Source organism: Podarcis tiliguerta (assembly GCF_965153285.1).
Source record: "Podarcis tiliguerta genome assembly, chromosome: 7".
Lineage (NCBI taxonomy): Eukaryota > Metazoa > Chordata > Lepidosauria > Squamata > Lacertidae > Podarcis > Podarcis tiliguerta.
This window is the reverse complement of record NC_139540.1, coordinates 9,299,953-9,320,243: the sequence shown is the minus strand read 5'-3', so window position 1 is coordinate 9,320,243 and position 20,291 is coordinate 9,299,953. Positions and strand designations below refer to the sequence as shown.

The window sequence follows — 20,291 nt, the reverse complement described above, 5'->3', positions numbered from 1 at the left end:
TTGAAGAGAAGGGGGTAGTTGTAAACATGCCCTAGTTTAAAAGCACCGTATGACAGTAAGAGCTGTTCGACAGTGGAATTTGCTGCCAAGGAGTGTGGTGGAGTCTCCTTCTTTGGAGGTCTTTAAGCAGAGGCTTGACAACCATATGTCAGGAGTGCTCTGATGGTGTTTCCTGCTTGGCAGGGGGTTGGACTCGATGACCCTTGTGGTCTCTTCCAACTCTATGATTCTATGATTCTATGATTCTATCCCATTCTGAATTTGGTTCAAACTCCTCGGAAGTTGGGGACCAATTCAGAATATTACCAGGACTCCCTGCTGCTAAAATCCCCATCTTCCTTCCTATCCTACACACATCTACCTGCAAGAGGGGAAGAGGAAGATTCTTGACAAGTCTTCAGTGTGGCTCTGTTACATTAACACATCAGTGTCCTGGGTACCTGGGGAAATGTATCATCGGTTTATCTCACATGAATAAAGGTAGAGATGGGAATCTCCAGCCCATGGACTAAATCCAGGCCAAAAGACTTCTCACTTTGCGCCCCAGCACCCTCTACAGGCTGATTTCCCAAGAATGCTGGTCAACAACATACCCCTCAAGTGTCCTGATTTAATCAGGACATTCCAAAATTACAGAAGCTGCCCTGGCTCAATCTGAGATGCCCCGATTTTCCCAGAAGTCACTCCAGGCCATACTGTTTCTACTGACTTGGCAAGGGCTGGGGCAATCCTCCCAGGGCCGCTCTAGGGCTCGCGGCATCTGGAGACACAACGTCTCATGAGCAGGAGGCTGAAGATAGGGAGGGGAAGAGCAGATGGGTGAGGAAGGGTTTAACGGCGGGGAGAGGGCAAGCGACAGAGATGAGGGATCATGGGGACGATCCCCAGGTATGAAACAATATACTGCTTTGCAGCATTCTGGGACACAATGGAGGTCCCATTACAAGTCCTCTCCATTGTACAAGATGCATGTCCATTGGAACCTCAATATGAGTTCTTATTTCAGGATGGTGTGGTTGTTTGTGCTTGGTTTTTGTGGCACTCCTGCAATATCATGTGGTCTATGACAGGAATGAGCTTCATAATGGCCTCAGAATAAAAATGATGGTTTTCCTTTGGTGTGGGGATGAATAATTTTACCTAATCCCATTCTGAAGTGCAGAAGGAAGTTCACCCACCACTATAGGTATTTGGAAGACAAGTCAGACATATTCTTGCATGATTAATAACTTGAGATTTCCCAGATTTCCCCACTTGACCTTCACCCGTCTGTTCATATTTAATGCTAAGATATCAGATGTTTCCCAATTAACCTTCTAACCAGAGACTTTGCTAAATATGCTAGATAACAAGAGTGGTTTTTGCAAAGATCTTGGAACTCATTCAGTCTGTCGTCACTGCACAACAATGCTATAAATGCTATAGCTATGTCATCCGTTTAGCCAAACTGTTGTTGATTTTGAACCCCCAGATTATGAAAACCATGTCTTTCACCAAAAAGTTTCAATATGTTCTCCTTAACACTTGATAATCCAAAAGCAGCTTGCAACGAGATATTCTCCAATGAGATGACTCCTATACCATTAAAGGTAAAGTTACCCCTGACAGTTAGGTCCAGTCACAGATGACTCTGAGGATGCGCGCTCATCTCGCTCTATAGGCCGAGGGAGCCGATGTTTGTCCACAGACAGCTCATGTGGCCAGCATGACTAAGCTGCTTCTGGCGAAACCAGAGCAGCGCATGGAAACACTGTTTACTTTCCCGCCCGAGTGGTACCTATTTATCTACTAGCACTTGATGTGCTTTCAAACTGCTAGGTGGGCAGGAGCAGGGACCAAGCAACGGGAGCTCACCCCGTCGCAGGGATTCGAACCGCTGACTTTCTGATCGTCAAGCCCTAGGCCCTGTGGTTTAACCCACAGTGCCACCAGTGTCCCTTATTTCTTTATTACTTCCCCTTATTGAGTGCAATGCTATGCATGTCCTGGGGGACGCGGGTGGCGCTGTGGATTAAACCACAGAGCCTAGGTCTTGCCGATTAGAAGGTTGGCGGTTCAAATCCCCACGATAGGGTGACCTCCCATTGTTCGGTCCCAGCTCCTGCTCACCTGGCAGTTCGAAAGCACGTCAAAGTGCAAGTAGATAAATAGGTACCACTCCAGCGGGAAGGTAAACGGTGTTTCAGTGTGCTGCTCTGGTTCGCCAGAAGCGGCTTAGTCATGCTGGCCACATGACCCAGAAGCTGTACGCCGGCTCCCTTGGCCAATAAAGCGAGTTGAGTGCCGCAACCCCAGAGTCGGCCATGACTGGACCTAATGGTCAGGGGTCCATTTACCTTTACCTTTATGCATGCCTATTCAGAACCACAAGTTCAACCGGTCTTACTCCCGAGTAAGCAGATATAGAAATGCAGCTTTATTCTCTGGTGCTCATCACTGGTCTTACCTCCTATATTCCTGGGTTTATTTTTGAGCAACAGTTGCATCTGCCCAAAACAACAAAGCGGCTCGGAAGAAGGTGACAACCTTTCATATGCAATTGAATGAAATCCGCAGTCATCCAATTGGAGAAAACCAGCAGCCGGCAGTGACAAGCATTCATTGTGTCTGCCTTTCAAACAATCAAGAGGACAATAAGGGTTGAGCAATCAGTCAATCAAGAAGACAATTGGAGAAAACCAGTGTCTGGAAATCTCAACATGAGTATTGAAAGGTGGGTTTTGTGTGTGCGAGTATGGAGGGGTGAGAAATGCAAATGTTGGCTCCAAAACCAAATATTTGAGTGGGCAACTCTTAACCAAATTCTGCAGTGAAGAGACAGTTTGTCCCTGCCCCAACTTCTCTGAATAGCAAGAAGTTTCAGAGGTGACCTATTTGAAGAGAGCAGTGATTTATAGTGGATTTTAAATACCTATTTATAAAAGTAAAGCCAGGTTGCTGAGTGCCGATCCATTTGGAAAAAAGGATTCCCTGGAAACAAGGCAGAATTTTCCTGTATGTTTGGTGGACTCCTAGATATTTAGAAATTCGACCTTTGGAAGTTATGAATGGTATTTTAATTGCTTTGGTTCAGCTGTATTTTTGCATTGTTTTATCTTGTTAGCTGTCAAGGGTTTATATCCATGAGTGGCAGCTTAGAAATGTCTTAGAGGTGGCTAGATTTTGGAGGAACACCTGGAATAGAGACCAGGAAAGGACATCATCTGTTTGTATCCATTGTCTCATCTGCCTTGGAACTAAAAGGAAGAGCAATGCTTCATTGTTCTTTCCCATTTGCATTTAGGGGAAGGTTTGAATATATTTTGGGGGATTCAACATGATGCGAGACGGTAGCAATTTAGAGAGAGAATCTCTTACGTCTGTTGGTTTCCAGGCTGCGGAGTGTCAAATTAATCCTGACTTGGGGAGAACAGGAATTCCCCCCTTGACATTCTGCTTGGTCTCCAATCAGCCTAGTAAATAGTTTTCAGCGGATGCATTTGCATGGAAGTGGCTGGGTCTGATAAATCAGCCAGGCTGGTGTCAGATTTGCTTCCCGGCTTCCCTCCCTCCTTGTCTTTCTATTTCCCTCCATCCAGTACATTAATATTGATTACTTGGAAGTAATTCCATCTCTGAGTGTGAAGGGTTACACCTCATTGGCTCCAACAAACCTTTAATCTCTGTTAAGATAGTGTATGGTAAATTAAGTGTGTGTGTAGACATCACAGAGATCTGGCAATGTGGCATTTGTGGGCATCCTTGAAAGAACATGAAAAACAAAACTTCCTGAATCAGGCCAATGGCTCATCTAGTCCAGTATCCTGTTCTCACAGTGACCAACTAGATGCTTATTTTCATTTTATTATTACATTTTATTAAGAGAATTTCATTTATAAAAAGAGTAAGGGGGGAATGAAAGAAGAAAGTGGGGAAGAAAAGAAAAAAAGTTACATTACTATGCATTAATATACAGATGTGTATATTATTCTAATACACATATAATTGTCAATAACCTAATGTATTCTGTGCAAACTCATTCCAAATATCACTGTGTTTATCCAAAGAAAGTTTGCGTCTATAAACTGGCAACGTATGAACAGACAATATTGTCATGCCACCAAACCATTGATTAATGTGAACTGTATCTCTATTCTTCCAATTCATCAGTATCACTATCAGTTTCTTGGCCACCTTTAGAGCACATAAAATTTATTTTCGTTGTCCTGTTGTCAGTATCCATACAATGGGTATGCAGTTCAAGAGCATATAGTGTTACCTTGGGTTAAAAACTTAATTTGTTCTGGAGGTCCGTTCTTACCCTGAAACTGTTCTTAAACTGAGATACTACTTTAGCTAATGGGGCCTCCCACTGCCGCCACGCCGTCGTCATGCAGTTTCTGTTCTCATCCTGAAGCAAAGTTCTTTACCTGAAGGTACTATTTCTGGGTTAGCGGAGTCTGTAACCTGAAGCATATGTAACCCGAGGTACCACTGTATTCACCTCTGAAAATCTCTTCCCCACCCCCTGAAGTTTCTCTGGTTTGCCAATGTGCCCAAGACCCATTGTAAGAAATATATATTTTAGTGTTCTGGCACCTACACTTTGGAAACCCCTGCCTACTGACATCAGGCAAGTTCCCTCACTTTATTCTTTTGATACCTGCTAAAAAACCAAACAAACAACCTTTTAGACAAACCTACCCAGATACCTGGGATGCGGGTGGCGCTGTGGGTTAAACCACAGAGCCTAGGACTTGTCGATTAGAAGGTTGGCGGTTCATATCCCCATGATAGGGTGAGCTCCCATTGTTCGGTCCCTGCTCCTGCCAACCTAGCAGTTCGAAAGCACATCAAAGTGCAAGTAGATAAATAGGTACCGCTCCAGCGGGAAGGTAAACGGTGTTTCAGTGCGCTGCTCTGGTTCGCCAGAAGCGGCTTAGTCATGCTGGCCACATGACCCAGAAGCTGTACACCGGCTCCCTTGGCCAATAAAGCGAGATGAGTGCTGCAACCCCAGAGTCGGTCACGACTGGACTTAATGGTCAGGGGTCCCTTTACCTTTACCTTTTTACCCAGATACCTAGAATGCTGATGCATATTCAGTTTATTGCTGGTTTTCATTTTTTTAAAGTGTCTTCATACTTTTTCATAATTTTATTTTACTCTTTTCATAAAACACTTTGAGGTTTTTCACACTCAAGCGGTATATAGTTTCAATGAAATAAATACATTGCTTAATTTTAAAAGGCTGGTGATACCTACTATATAATGTAAATAAAGGGCAATAACCTCATAAGACAGTTTATTTAAAACCTCACTGGGCACAGCTTTCTTGGAAACAAAACATCCATTTCCCAAAACCCTTTGGCAGTTGGAAGTGGGCATTCAGGTTGAACTTCTGCATTATGTGGGAGGGATGGTAGTTTTTAAGCGGAATTTCAGAAATGGGAATTCACTCTGTTCCTTTATGTTCCAGCTTCCTTGTATCTTTTTAAAGGCAGAATCCCTTCTGAATCATGTCACTAAGGTGAAGCCTCTTACATCAGCCATGATGGACAGTACAATTTTCCCCACAACTCCCCCCAAGTGATATTTTGACTTGTTGTTGTTAAAAAGAGAGAGATTGCTTTGCAAATATGGGAATGGTTAAGCAGGTCTTTGAAAAAAAGTTGCGGAAGGTCAGGTCTTTCAGTGGGGAAGCAGCTGTGAGAGAAAAGCAAGGGAGTCACCTGGCAATTTTAGCTTCTTTAGGTATTGTAAAGGTAAAGGGACCCCTGACCATTAGGTCCAGTCGTGGCCGACTCTGGGGTTGTGTCGCTCATCTCGCTTTATTGGCCGAGGGAGCCGGCGTACAGCTTCCAGGTCATGTGGCCAGCATGACGAAGCCGCTTCTGGCGAACCAGAGCAGCGCATGGAAATGCCATTTACCTTCCCACTGGAGCGGTACCTATTTATCTACTTGCACTTTGATGCACTTTGACGTGCTTTCGAACTGCTAGGTTGGCAGAAACAGGGACCAAGCAACAGGAGCTCACCCAGTCGCGGGGATTCAAACCGCCAACCTTCTGATCAGCAAGTCCTAGGCTCTGTGGTTTAACCCACAGTGCCACCAGCGTCCCTTTAGGTATTGTAGGAAACAGCTGAAAACCTGACCTGAGCAGATTTGAATGCCATTATGTTAGGTCTTCTTGCCATTTGCAGCTTTCTTTAAAAGAATGGTGTAAAGGGATCCGAGAGAAATCCAGTAGTACATGGGTTATTTTTTTTTGGGGGGGGGGTGTTGTTTGTATGCCACCTTACTATAATTCAAACCATGCCCAAGGCAGCTTACAGCATGAAAAAATACAAACATAACAAAAGTAGTCATGAACAATAAATAAAACGCCCAAAGTACACAACCAAATTAAACAATTTCCACATAAGATCTGCATTAAAGATAAAAAGCTTAATATTAATAACGGCAACAGCCTCTGCCTGCACCCAACAATGCCCTCTAAACAATTCCCCAACCAAAGGTCTGTTCAGCAGTCTCAGCTTTTGTAGCTGGAGACAGTCTGGGCCAGGTGGAAAAACGCCTGGGAGGCAGAGAGCAGATCTCACAGCCAAGATGGTCTCTGGCCTCTTCAGCGGCCTCAGCTTTTGAGGCTGGAGTCAGTCAGGGTCCAACCCTCCCAGGCCAGGTAGAAAAAGGCCTGGAAAGCAGGGAGCAGGCCTTCCGTGACTCACAAACAAGATGGTTTCCACAGATTAAAATTTGGGCTCAGCAGAACCCTATTTCTCCTCTCCCTTTCTCAGTCCATATGTTCAGCACCTGCGTCTGGTAAATGGGAGGGATAGGGATATGGATGATGGGAACTGGAGTCCTGGAGAGTGACAGGTTCTCACCCCTGCTGTTCTCCATCTATCCATGCTTGTATATTGGACCCATGCAAGAAATTGCTGAAGCAGAGCATGCATAATGATGTGAGCAAGCCATTCATTACCTGCTGGCCAATAGTGCGTTCAGCAGAGTCGAATAAGTATTGGTGGCATATAAGGAAGGCCTGGCAATTAATCTCTATTTAACATTAACATATGCTCATTGACCCTGATACTGATTAAATTAAACATGCTTCTTCTGCCACCTACTTTCCAAATGAAATATTCAGTATCCCAGCCTTGCTACATCTTATTTATTTAAATAGCTGATTAATTAAGTGGTTTTTCCTAAAGATGAAAGAATGGGGGCGGGGTGATGGATAATAATCATGGTGAAACCCGTTGTGTAGGATGAAGGCCATTTTTTAAATTATTCTTTTGCATAGACTGTAAAATCAAAGTTGAAATTAAATCTGGATCTGTAGGCTGCTACACACACATGCGTGTAAAGACACACACACACACACACACACACCTCATAACTCTCAGAAACCGACAAGGGCATGATTAATAACTCTGACCTTTTAATGCAACAGGGCTTATTCGTCTAGTCTTTCTGCAGTTTCCTCCTGTCGGGAAAAAAGCTATAGCTCAATGGTAGAGCTCCTGCTCTTTCATGCAGAAGGCCCTAAGTTCAGTCCCTGGAATCTCCAGCTGAAAGGCTGAGCTGGAACATGGCCATTGCCTAAGATCTTGGTTGCCAGCTGGGGCAGCAAATACTGCCTGGTGCCCCTTGGAACTGGCAGGGTGGAAAATGGGAAGCCCAAGCACAGGTCCAACCAGAGCCATTGATAAGTCTCGTTTCTGTCCCATCTTCCACCCAGTTCTACAAAGGTGATAGTAGACTGAGGAGGAGGAAGCTGACTGAGGTTGACGGGGCAGTGCCCCGTTTGCCCCAATAGATCAGCCTTTTGTTTTTATCTCATATTTTTATGCTGTGAAAATTATATGTGTGTTAGAATAATATACACATTTGTATATTAATGCAAAGGATGTGGGTGGCGCTGTGGGTTAAACCACAGAGCCTAGGACTTGCCGATCAGAAGGTCGGCAGTTCGAATCCCCGTGACGGGGTGAGCTCCCATTTCACAGTCCCAGCTCCTGCCAACCTAGCAGTTCGAAAGCACGACAAAGTGCAAGTAGATAAATAGGTACCACACCGGTGGGAAGGTAAACAGCGTTTCCGTGCACTGCTCTGGTTTGCCAGAAGCGGCTTAGTCATGCTGGTCACATGGCTCCCTCGGCCAATAAAGCGAGATGGGCACTGCAACCCCAGAGTCGGCCACGACTGGACCTAATGGTCAGGGGTCCCTTTACCTTTACCTTTATATTAATGCATGGTAATGTAAGAGTATTTTTTTTCTTTTCTTTCTCACTTTCTTCTTCTTCTTTCATTCCCTCCTTACTCTTTTTATAAATGAAATTCTCTTAATAAAATGTAATAATAAAATAAAAATAAGCATCTAGCTGGTCACTGTGAGAACAGGATACTGGACTAGATGAGCCATTGGTCTGATTCAGGAAGTTTTCTTTTCATGTTCTTACAAGGATGCCCACAAATGCCACATTGCCAAATCTCTATGATGTCTACACACACACTTAATTAACTATGAATGAAGGGCAGTACAGTGGTACCTTGGGTTAAGTACTTAATTCGTTCCGGAGGTCCGTTCTTAACCTGAAACTGTTCTTAACCTGAAGTACCGCTTTAGCTAATGGAGTCTCCTGCTGCTGCTGCGCTGCCACAGCACAATTTCTGTTCTTATCCTGAAACAAAGTTCTTAACCTGAAGCACTATTCCTGGGTTAGCGGAGTCTGTAACCTGAAGTGTATGTAACCCGAGGTACCACTGTATACAAATTTAACAAATAATAGCTCAGTTGGTTATGATGTGACTACCGAGGGCCTTCTCGGTAGTGGCGCCCGCCCTGTAGAACGCCCTCTCATCAGATGTCAAAGTGATAAACAACTACCTGACATTCAGAAGACATCTGAGGGCACCCCTGTTCAGGGAAGTTTTTAATATGTGACATTTTAGTGTATTTTTCATCTTTGTTGGAAGCCGCCCAGAGTGGCTGGGGAAACCCAGCCAGATGGGTGGGGTACAAATAATAAATTATTATTATTATTATTATTACTGCTAACACGAAATCTCAGGTGTCCATGAGGGACAGCTGCATATTCCTGAATTGCAGAGAGGCTGGACTCTAGTCACTAGATGACCCTTGGGGTCCCCTCCAACTCCATGAATCTATGGTAAAAGTAACCTGACATCTCTGTGGGATGATAAGCCATTCAAGCCACACAAGGAAGTCAGAGGAGCTGTCCAGCACTGTCAGCAGCCAGGAAGCCTCATACTGAGTAGGAGAGAAGTTTTTCTGAAGGTAACTAGACTACCAGCAGGCTTATGAAGACTGTCACACCAGTGGTTCCCAACAAAAATGGAATGCTCATCTCGACATCCTCCACTTTTATTAGAGGAACCCTGATCCTTCATATGACCGTGCTTCGTCTGTTAGGATTCTGATATAGGATGCTTTGTGCTGCCAGGCAAGGGGGGCACTGGTGGGATTGAGTATTGGCTCAGGCTGATTGCCACCTCCTTCTTCAATATCTGCTGGTGTTTGTGCATTTGCAATGCTACTCTTTTGGGTTTTGCAAACTGGATATATTAGATGTGTACAGAGAACTGGATGATAAGGCTATATTCTATTTTAAGTGTCAGAGAAAGTATGTCTCTGAATTCCCGCTTCCGAGAATCACAGGTGGGAAAGTGCTGTCCCCCTCAGATAGGCTTGCTAGACCAGACGAGCCTTTGACCCAATCTAGCAGGGCTCTTCTTATGAAGTCATGGGAGAATAACTAACACAGTGAAAATAAGAGTTGGTGAATACGTAGCTTTTTGGGTGGAAAAATCTGCGTTTTCAAGTCTGGTTTTAAAATTCTTTCTGCATATCTAGCTTGGGCTTAATTGTGTGAGAATCTAAATCCAATGATTGATGGGGTCCTAAGGTGATTTGGGTTTTTATTTCCTTCCTTCATTTCTAATTACTGGTTTGGATGCAATCCAAACCAAGTGAGTGATGAGATAAATAATCCCATTTATTCTGAAAACATGAAATAGCTTTCATTACACCGTGTGTGTTTCTTTTGCTTTTGTTTGATATTGCAGGTATTGTTAACTCTTGTTCTGGTACTGTACTCATAATTAAAGCAACAATGGGCATTTCCATTAAAAAAACAAAAACCTACAGAATTGTGGAAACAGAAATTATGTCTTGCTGGGCTGAAATTCTGTGCTCGCTGCATCAGTACAGGAACAAATATTTCCCTGAAGTTGAATGCAGATTACTTTAGAAAAACAAAAAGCATATGCATCCAGATATTAAAAACAGATTTCTGCAGATGTATCTCCAGTTACAAGCAAGAAGGAACCTGCTGTGTGTTGGGCAATGGACTGTATATAGTTATTTGGTAGGGCCTGAATTACTCCACCAAGATGCGCCGAATTTCTTAATCAAAACATATGGTGCAGCCACATTTACAGAGTACAGTTAAACCAAAGGCTGTCACTCAGTTGGAATATGGTTGGGAAAGGGCAAACCAAAATGATCCTGGGGATTTTTTGAATGGTTTTTCACCCTGGCTGTCTGTCCTTCCTGCCTAATGTCCAACCCCCTGACAGCCACAGTTTGTGCTAGCGCATCTGAGACCCTCTGATTATGTCCACTTTGTTTTGGCCCTCAGATAAATCCATTGCCCAGCCTTAAAATATATATTCATGAATGCTTCCATTCTCTCTGTCACCTACTATTCTCAAACTAATAAGAGCAATTTCATTACATATTTGAGGAGGAGGGTGGGGGAAGGGAAGAAAGAAGGAGGACGCCAAGCTTTTGTGTGAAGTTAATAATTCCCACTGATTAATCAAAGGTAATTACATTATGAGAAGTTATGTCTTCGCGTATCCCGAACCATAAAATGAAATTCTCATTAAAATTATATTACATTCATTACCTGTGTATACCCAGATTCCCCGAGATATACATTATATAAGAATCTCCACTCCAATATTGTTCAGAAAAACTCATTACTATGATTCAAGACAAGATCTTGTTTGGAGGAACCATGGAGATTAGTGTAGGTGAAGCCCCTTCGTCGTTCTGCTTTGAATATAATTTTGCAAAAGCCACAAAGTTCCTTTATCTACAAGTCAACGCTCTACAGATTTCTGTCCAGGATTCCCCCCCCCCTCAAAAGACTATTATATTTTCATTCACCGAGGAACAGAAGAAGCTGTCCATACAGCTCAATACTGCCTACACCAGCAGGAAGCAACATCTCAGGCCAGGGTCTCTCCCAGTCCTGCCTGGAGATGCCAAGGTTTGAACCTGGGACCTTCTGAATACGAAGCAGAAACTGAGCTATTGAGCCAGAGCCTTTCTTCTTCACCTATAGAGGTGTGCTGCTTTTATACAGCACACCTCTATAGGCGCAACATTTCAGGAGCCCAGCAAAAACTAAATGGTACATATTCCAGTTTAGGGAGAATATCCAAAAATGTGTGTGTAGGTGTTTCTGTTATTCTTCAGAAGGAGGGTATAATTCTTTGATGAATTTGTGACATATGAGTGTGTGGTGTTGATATCCACAGGTAAATATTGGCAATCCCAGTTGGGTTTGTGAATGCCTGGAAACCAGCAAAACCACCTACTTTTTGAATGCTGCGCTGGCAAACGCTGACAATTATGAGTAGATGCAGTGGTTTTTTTCCTGGAAGGAAGCAAGTGTAAGCATACCGCTAAACATTTTGTGAATCTTTGTACAGTGGTACCTTGCAAGATGAATGCCTCGGAAGACGAAAAACTCGCAAGACGAAAGAGTTTTTCGTTTTCCGAGTTGCTTCGCAAGACGGATTTCCCTATGGGCTTGCTTCACAAGACGAAACCACCAATGCATTCCTACAGGAAACTGTCAATACACAGTGGTGCTTCGCAAGACGAAAAAACTCGTAGAACGAAAAAACTCGCAGAACGAATTAATTTCGTCTTGCGAGGCACCACTGTACTTTTGTCCATTTACTGTATTTATTTTCCCCGATTTGAACTGTAAAATCATGATTTTCTTGAGCCAAAATGAGTACCCCATAACATTTCTTTTCTTTAAAGAAAAAAAGCACTGAGTAGGTGACATGCTCAGTTGTGTCCATCTCACTGAGTTGTCTCCTTAGACTTGTGTTCTTGGTCCCGTGGACGGTGTCTACTAATTGAGGAGGCCGTTTTTGCTGATTCCCTGAAAATAGGTTCTTGAAGGTCCCCTGACCTTTCGGAACTGACTTCTGGAGAGCACTGAGGATGGAGAGGCAGCCAGCTGGTATCACTACCTCTCCCATTAGTGGGCGCATCCTATCGAAGCAACAGCATGAGGAGTACCATTTTGACAAATTCACAGAAACATGGGGTTATCAAAAGCTGCCTTATGCAAAATCAAACCCATCGTCCACCGATCAGTGTTGTCAACACTGACAGATGGCAGGTCTTCGAAGTTGTTCCTGTAAAGAGCAGAGAGTAACTCCACACACACACACACATACACACACACACACACACACACAGAGAGAGACACGTATGTGTACCCTGAACAGAACTGTGTAGGTACGTCCCCTTTAAAATGTAAATGGCACCCCTAAAAAAAATAATAGCTTGACATTAAGGAAAGATAGATCTCGCAAGATGTTAATGGTTACAATGAAGTTCTAGAAATATCACGCTTGCTAAAGCCATTATGTTTTTGTCAGAAATTAGCAAAAGAACATTCTGATCTGACATTCTCCTTTTATGCCCCAATCTCTTTGCAGCTAGACACTTGTAACTTTATAGATGATAGCTTATAATTATCCGGTGTGTACCTGTTGGTTTCTTTAAAATATAATTGCCAGGTTAGCACTTTACATTCTCCTTTCTCACTGGATCATTTCACTAATAAAGTCTCAAAGTGTTTTTTTGTGGAGAAGATTGCAAGCACCAGGCTCATCGTTATTATCTGGATGACATCTTCCGCAAATACATCTACAGGGGCAGATAAAATTGTTGGGGCGATGTGGGGGGTGGCAAATCTGCCTCCTAGAATGCCAGTTAGCTCTTCAGACTTCAAATAATCTCCCTGGGATTTTGTCGTTGTTGTTCTGTTATTATTTTTCTTAAATTGTATGGGGAATTCAAATTTCCTTTGCAACTGCATTATTCTCTGGGAAGAAAGGAGAAATCAGTTTTGAGATGACGTAGCTGAAAGACAGCAAGCAAATGAATGTATGGAGCAGATGAATGTAGCTTAAGAAATCCCAAGAGGACCCACTAATTATACTTCACACAGAATTGTTAAGATTATTGTCCTCCACCATCTCAGCTAGAGAATCATGCCACAGAATGATTGACGGAGGAGAACCCATTTCTCTGCACCACAGAGACACAAGCAGGCTCCAGAGTTGCTGCTCAATTGCAGAATTTATAGTAGTACCACTCATGCAACACGTTGGCCACTAATATACACACAATAATTACCAAAATAATTATATATTCTTTATCAATCTTCTGAGAAAAATAGAAAACCTTGTGCAAGGCCACAGAAACTTGTGAACTACCCAGCCTAAGATGAATTTATAATGTCTGATTTCAATAGATTTTTCAAGTGCTGAACCCAGTCTTTTGTTTTCTTTATCTTTTTAGGTAAGTTCATGAAGATACCAACAAAAGGTAAGTTCGGTGTTGTTCACAATACTGAGAGATGCCAGTGAAGCGGTAAAGGTAAAGGGAACCCTGACCATTAGGTCCAGTCGTGACCGACTCTCGGGTTGCAGCGCTCATCTCACTTTACTGGCCGAGGGAGCCGGCGTACAGCTTCCGAGTCATGTGGCCAGCATGACTAAGCCACTTCTGGCGAACCAGAGCAGCGCACGGAAACGCCATTTACCTTCCCGCCGGAGCAGTACCTATTTATCTACTTGCACTTTGACATGCTTTCGAACTGCTAGGTTGGCAGGAGCAGGGACCGAGCAATGGGAGCTCACCCCGTCGCAGGGATTCGAACCGCCGATCTTCTGATCAGCAAGTCCTAGGCTCTGGTTTCACCCACAGTGCCACCCAAGTCCCACTAATGACTATACTTAGGCCCATTACCAAGATGCTGGCCTGGCTACTTCAATAATTGAATCCTCCATTAGATTTTAACCCTTACTGGATCCAAGGGGTTAGAAGGGATTCGGGCATCATACAACCCAGCCCCCAAACTCTCAACAATATTAAAAGTAAAATATCAGACATTTATAAGTTTTAACAAAAAATAATAATCTGTATGAAGCACTACTCCTCAAAAGTCGGTATTGCACCCCTCTGAGGTTCTGCGCCCTGGGTAGGGATAATAAAATGTTACTCATGCTTATAAAAAGTTCCCTCCCTGTTGGCCGCCAGAGCTGGGCCTCTGCAGCAGAAGTTCTTTGAGGTGTTTCCTGGCAGAATGAGACTGAGACAAAGCCTCTGGGAATGTTGTGTTTGTTGTTTGGGCTGAACTTGTACAACCAATAAAGAGAGGTTTCCAGTCTCCTCGGTTGTTAATCTCAGAGCTTGGCACAAACAGCCAGCATTTTTACAGTGCACAAATTCTCTTTCTTCTTTAAAGTCATGTTCGACTTGCTTGAGGTTACTTTTTACGTGCCCCTGGAGTGTGTGGCGGGAGAGGCCTAATGAGTGAGAAGCAGTGTGAAACCTTTTTTATTGCCGTGTGTGAAGGCTTACAGACTGACGTGCTGTGGCAGGGGATATGGGACCTGTGGCCCTGCAGATGTTGATGAGTTTCTATTCCCATCAGCTCCAGCTCCCAGCATGGCCAGTGGTCAAGGCTGATGGGAGCCATAGTCTGACAACAACTGATGGATCTCAGGTCTCCCCACTCCTGCGCTTCAGGATACATGATCCTGGTGGTGTTTACCTCTGAAATCTCATACGCAACAACTCTGATAAAACTCCAGGTTGGGCTGTGTTACTCACAGATTCTACTTAGAATCATAGAATCATAGAGTTGGAAGAGACCACAAGGGCCATCGAGTCCAACCCCCTGCCAAGCAGGAAACGCCATCAGAGCACTCCTGACATATGGTTGTCAAGCCTCTGCTTAAAGACCTCCAAAGAAGGAGACTCCACCACACTCCTTGGCAGCAAATTCCACTGTCCAACAGCTCTTACTGTCAGGAAGTTCTTCCTAATGTTTAGGTGGAATCTTCTTTCTTGTAGTTTGGATCCATTGCTCCGTGTCCGCTTCTCTGGAGCAGCAGAAAACAACCTTTCTCCCTCCTCTATATGACATCCTTTTATATATTTGAAGGTGGCTATCATATCACCCCTTAACCTCCTCTTCTCCAGGCTAAACATGCCCAGCTCTCTTAGCCGCTCCTCATAAGGCAGCATTAGAAGTCACATGGCTGCCAATTAAGTGCATGGTCAGGTGACCCAGGGAACCAATAAAGTCCATGGCTATCTGATGCATGGATGAAAACTAGCAAAGATTGGGGAAGGGCCAGATCACAGTTCAGAGGTACCAGCTTGCATGGGAGATTGTGGGGCGGGGTGCCAATGACACATGCAATGTTGTGCACAGCATAAGGTTGTTGTCAATCATAGAACTGTAGAGTTGGAAGGGATCCTGAAGATCACCTGGTCCAACTCCCTGCAAAGCAGGAATATAATAATAAAATAATAATAATTACTTTTTATTTATACCCCGCCCTTCCTGGTTCAGAAACCAGGCTCAGGGAGGCTAACAACAAATTTAAAACACTTAATTATAAAAGCAGCATAAAATACAGTATAAAAACATCAATAACAATAAAATTCAAAAATCAATCAGATATCCCCCAGGGCTAGCTGGCTGAATTCTACCTGGGCCAGCGAGGAGACCAGGGGAGAATTAGCTGTGGGGTCTCAGAGTGGGTGATCCTTATAAAAGGGGAGGGGGAGGGAAGAGAAGGGAAATAAAAGATCAGGCTGAATTCAAATTAAAGGCCAGGTGGAATAGCTCTGTCTTACAGGCCCGGCGGAAGGAGGTTAAATCCTGAAGGGCCCTAGTCTCCTGGAACAGAGCATTCCACCAGGTCGGAGCCATCACTGAGAAGGCCCTGGCCCTGGTGGAGGATAGTCTGACTTCCTTAGGGCCCGGGACCTCTAAACTATGGTTTTTCATGGACCTTAAGGTCCTCTGCGGGGCATACCAAGAGAATATGTAGCTGTCCCAAAAAGGGATTGAACCTGCAACCTTGGTGTTATCAGCACCATGCTCTAACCAACTGAGCTATCCAGTACGGCTCCTCTCTGGCACTTGGCCTCTTCCTCCTCCTGCTGCTGCCGCCACTGGCCAGGGGCTGCTTCCCTTGTCTTTCTCTTACACAGCAGGAGAAGGAGCTGTTGGCTACTGGACTGAAGCCATGCTGCACTCAACTCCGTGTTTGCCCTTCTCTGCCCCCTGAATTTTTTTTGGCCAATTAATTTTCATTGCTTTTCAAAAACGTTAACCAATTTAACATCGCATTAATTCAAACTGAATGCAAATTTAAAAATGACTTCCCACCCCGCCATCTTGATGTTTTGATTTCCACCCTTATTAGCTGCTCAGTATCACATACCTTTTCAAATGACATTTCAAAAACTTAAAAATATTTTAGCATTTTATCTTTGATTTGTTCGATTTTCTTCATCTTCATTTCCCATCGGCTGCTCATTTTCAATTCCTGCTAGACTTAACTATAACATATTCCCAAATGTCCCTGTTTTGAACATTGGTGGGGCCTGCCCCCTCCCCCCAAAAAATATTGGAGGGGCCAAAAGTGCTGGGCCCCAAGGATTTGGTCCCTATTCCTCAGTGATCAAGCTTCTGATTTGCACCCAGAACTTCCTTGTTGCCTGCTATCTTAGATGGCCTTCTGCATGCAGAACATGCAGCCACACAATCATGCATTTTCCTAAATTAGCAGACCACTTGGGTCCTAGGGTTTTTAACCAACACTGACAGGGTTTCCAGCTGGCAACTAAAAGATTTCCCTCCTCCCATTAACTTCAAATGTGCTGCTGAATCATGAGATGGGGGGCCTGTAGTTTGCATGGGGAAGAGTGTCAGCATTGCCCTTGAGCCAGTGCCACTAACTGGACTCATCCACTTCAGCCCCAACTGGGCTAGGCAAGGTGGGTAGCACTTCCAGAGACCACCTTCTGCACAGGAACAGGTCCAAGTGCTGTGGACTCACAGCTTAGAGTTGTGAGCACTGGATTCACTTCCACAAGTAGACAGCCGTCCGCACAGCAGAGTATAGCAGAGTATATAAACAACTCGGAGAGCAGCTCTGTAGAATATCTTCTTTATTCTATCTACAACTATTATACAACTATATACAGAGCTAAATAGGTCTAAGCATAAATGGATGCTAAACCGCACTGAGTGTCTGCAGCTGCTCTTAGCAGCAACCTTATCTATACAAACGATCTCTAACACTCAGTCTTTCTCTTTGACACACTGACTCACTGACCGACTCACTCACTGACCGACTCACTTACTGACTGACTCTTTGATGTGGTGCTGGAGCAGAATATGTAGAGAGCAGAACACGCCTCCTCCTCTCTGCAGAATCAGCAGACTCCTCAGGAGATTCTTGGATATGGGAGGGGTGAAATCTCCTCAAAGAGGCCATGGCTTAGTGGTAGAGCATCTTCTTTGTGTATGGAAGGTTCCAGATTCAACCCCCAGCCTGTCCTCGTTGGGCTGGGGAAGATTCCCTGCTTGAAATCCTGGAGAGCGACGTAGATGGACCAATGGCTTGACTCAGTAGAAAACAGCTTCCTATGTCCCTGTGTTCCAGTTGACTTTAAAAGGAACTTAGATTGCTAGAGGATATATCTATCACTAGCTCTTAGTCACAATGACTAAATGAATTTTCCAGATTCAGAGGCAGTATTGACACTGAATGGTTGGCTATTGGGGAGAAGTAGAGCATGCTATGCCACTATGTCTCATTTGAGAGGTTCTCAGATGTTTCTGAGAATATTTGACCATTGTGGTAAGTGATACAGTGGCGCCTTGGTTCTTGAACTTAATATGTTCCGGAAGTCCGTTCGACTCCTGAAGCCATTTGAAAAACAAAGTGCAGCTTTCGATTGGCTAGAGGAGCTTCCTGCACTCAAGCAGAAGCCACGTCGGATGTTTGGCTTCCAAAAAACGTTCGGAAACCAGAACACTTATTTCCGGGTTTTGGGTGTTCGGGAGCCATTTTGTTTGTCAACTAAGCTGTTTGAGAACCAAGGTATGACTGTACGTTGGACAAGATGGCTCTCTGGTCTGATCCAGAAGGTTCTTCTCAAGTATTCTTGTACATTCCTGATGGCTGCATATAACCATGGGTGACTAACAGGTATGCAGAGACATCCTGCATGATTTTATCTAAGCTCCCTTTACTCTCACAGGTCATGAAAAGGCTGCTTGTGTCTGACCTTGCAGGTTTGGGGAAGAATCAGTGCAAAGGCAATTTTAGCCGAGAGGTATTCAGCATCAACATATGCATTTCTGATGTTTGTTTATTTAAAATTTATAGACCATTGCTCTGCTCTATCAAAGCTTCCAATGCACTTCACAGTTCAAACAAAACGCAAATGTGGTATTAAAATCAGTTCTACAATCAAAGCCATGAATACTAAAGCGTTTGGAATTAGATGAACTTCTGTTTATTGTTCTGTTCTCCTAAACGAGTTATTGTTGCATATTGTGTAATGCTACATTTTAATAAGCGCTTGATGGTTCAAGTGTTTATATGAACCTGTAACTTAATTTATTGAGGGGGGTTGTAAATTGACTTAATGAAAGGCAGGATATCAGCACAGAAATGTAAAGTAGCAGTCATCACTTGAAGCTATAGTCATCACCTGATAAATATTCTGGTTGAACATATCCTTGTTTTGGACTGAACAACCTGTTGGTTGCAAATTCAGCCATTTGGACAGCATTTGTATCAACAAAAGCAAAAATGCTGGTATGACTAGCTGGGCCTAAGACTGAGTTTTTCCTCTTCCACTTAGGAAACTTCTGCTTGGAGGACCTAACTAAGCCAAGTGGTTTAGGATCCAGGGATCATGTCAGACGGTGCTTGCAAAGAGCAAGGGGAGTACTCACAGGTGATCTTGAAAAGTTTGGTCATCCATTTTTGCTAGAATGTATTTAAAAATAGGAATGGCCTGATGGATCGATCTGGCATCACTGCCTCATCCATCAATTGTTTGTTGACTTAGAAGGAAAGGCAGCAGCGACTGTCATTTATCATTGGAGAGGATCTTTGGCCATAATGAAGGTCAAGGAATAGGAGAATGTGTTTATATGGATCCCTATAAATGGGTTTTGAATTGATAAGTCCTTGGACTTTGCTTGGAACTCAGAGTAATGCATCTGCCCTTTGCAGCCTTTGACTTATTTCCCCATCAGTCCTGTCTAGCTCCCTTCATTGTCTCACAGCTATTTGCTTATTAATTAAAATATTTTTTGAACCACCTGATATCATTCAAGCTTAGGGTGGAATGCAACAGTAAACAGAAAATGTCTTCGAACACCCACAACCATAAAGCAGGAGCATCTCGTCCAGTTTACTGTTCTCACAGTGGCCAGCCAGATGGAAGCTTCTTCCATTCAAACCTTGTCTGAATGCTTCTTGAGCTCTGGCCTATTCCTGTATCCTTGGCTATTCCTCAGTCTTGACTTTGTCCTCTTCACTTATGATTTGATGCATGCCTAGGACCCTCGTACCTACGGGACCGCCTCTCCTGGTATGCCCCACGGAGAGCCTCAAGGTCCATAAATAGCAACACCCTAGTGGTCCCAGGCCCTAAGGAAGTTAGATTGGCTTCAACCAGAGCCAGGGCCTTTTCAACACTGGCTCCGGCCTGATGGAACGCTCTGCCTCTTGAGACCAGGGCCCTGCACGATCTGATTTCTTTCCGCAGGGCCTGTAAGACAGAGTTGTTCCGCTTGGCCTTTGGCTTGGAGCCAATTTGATTCCCTCCCCTCTTTCTTTTCCTTTCTCCTCCTGCGATGAGGCTACGTTTTAATATTTTAATGTTTCAATATTTTAATGTTGTATTTTAATTTTGTTTTTAAGTTGTAATCATTCAACTTATTTTTATTATTGCTTGTTAGCCGCCCTGAGCCCAGCCTTGGCTGGGGAGGGTGGGGTATAAATAAATATTATTATTATTATTCTGACTTCTTGCTCGAGTCAGACCACAGAGCCTGGCAGGTGCTCATCTAGCAACCCCTCAGCACAATGGCTGAATTCTCCTACCCTTACCTATACGCCTAGACACAGTAGACCA

General features: G+C 43.9%; 1 long non-coding RNA gene across 1 annotated transcript; it reads left to right on the top strand.

The window, feature by feature from the left end:
* The first annotated feature begins 762 nt into the window (after positions 1-762).
* Positions 763-19,484, top strand: LOC310682256. The gene is made up of 4 exons (XR_014513819.1): positions 763-1,186; positions 2,481-2,713; positions 13,626-13,652; positions 19,008-19,484. It is a non-coding gene; the product is annotated as an uncharacterized lncRNA (long non-coding RNA).
* Positions 19,485-20,291: the final 807 nt, after the last annotated feature.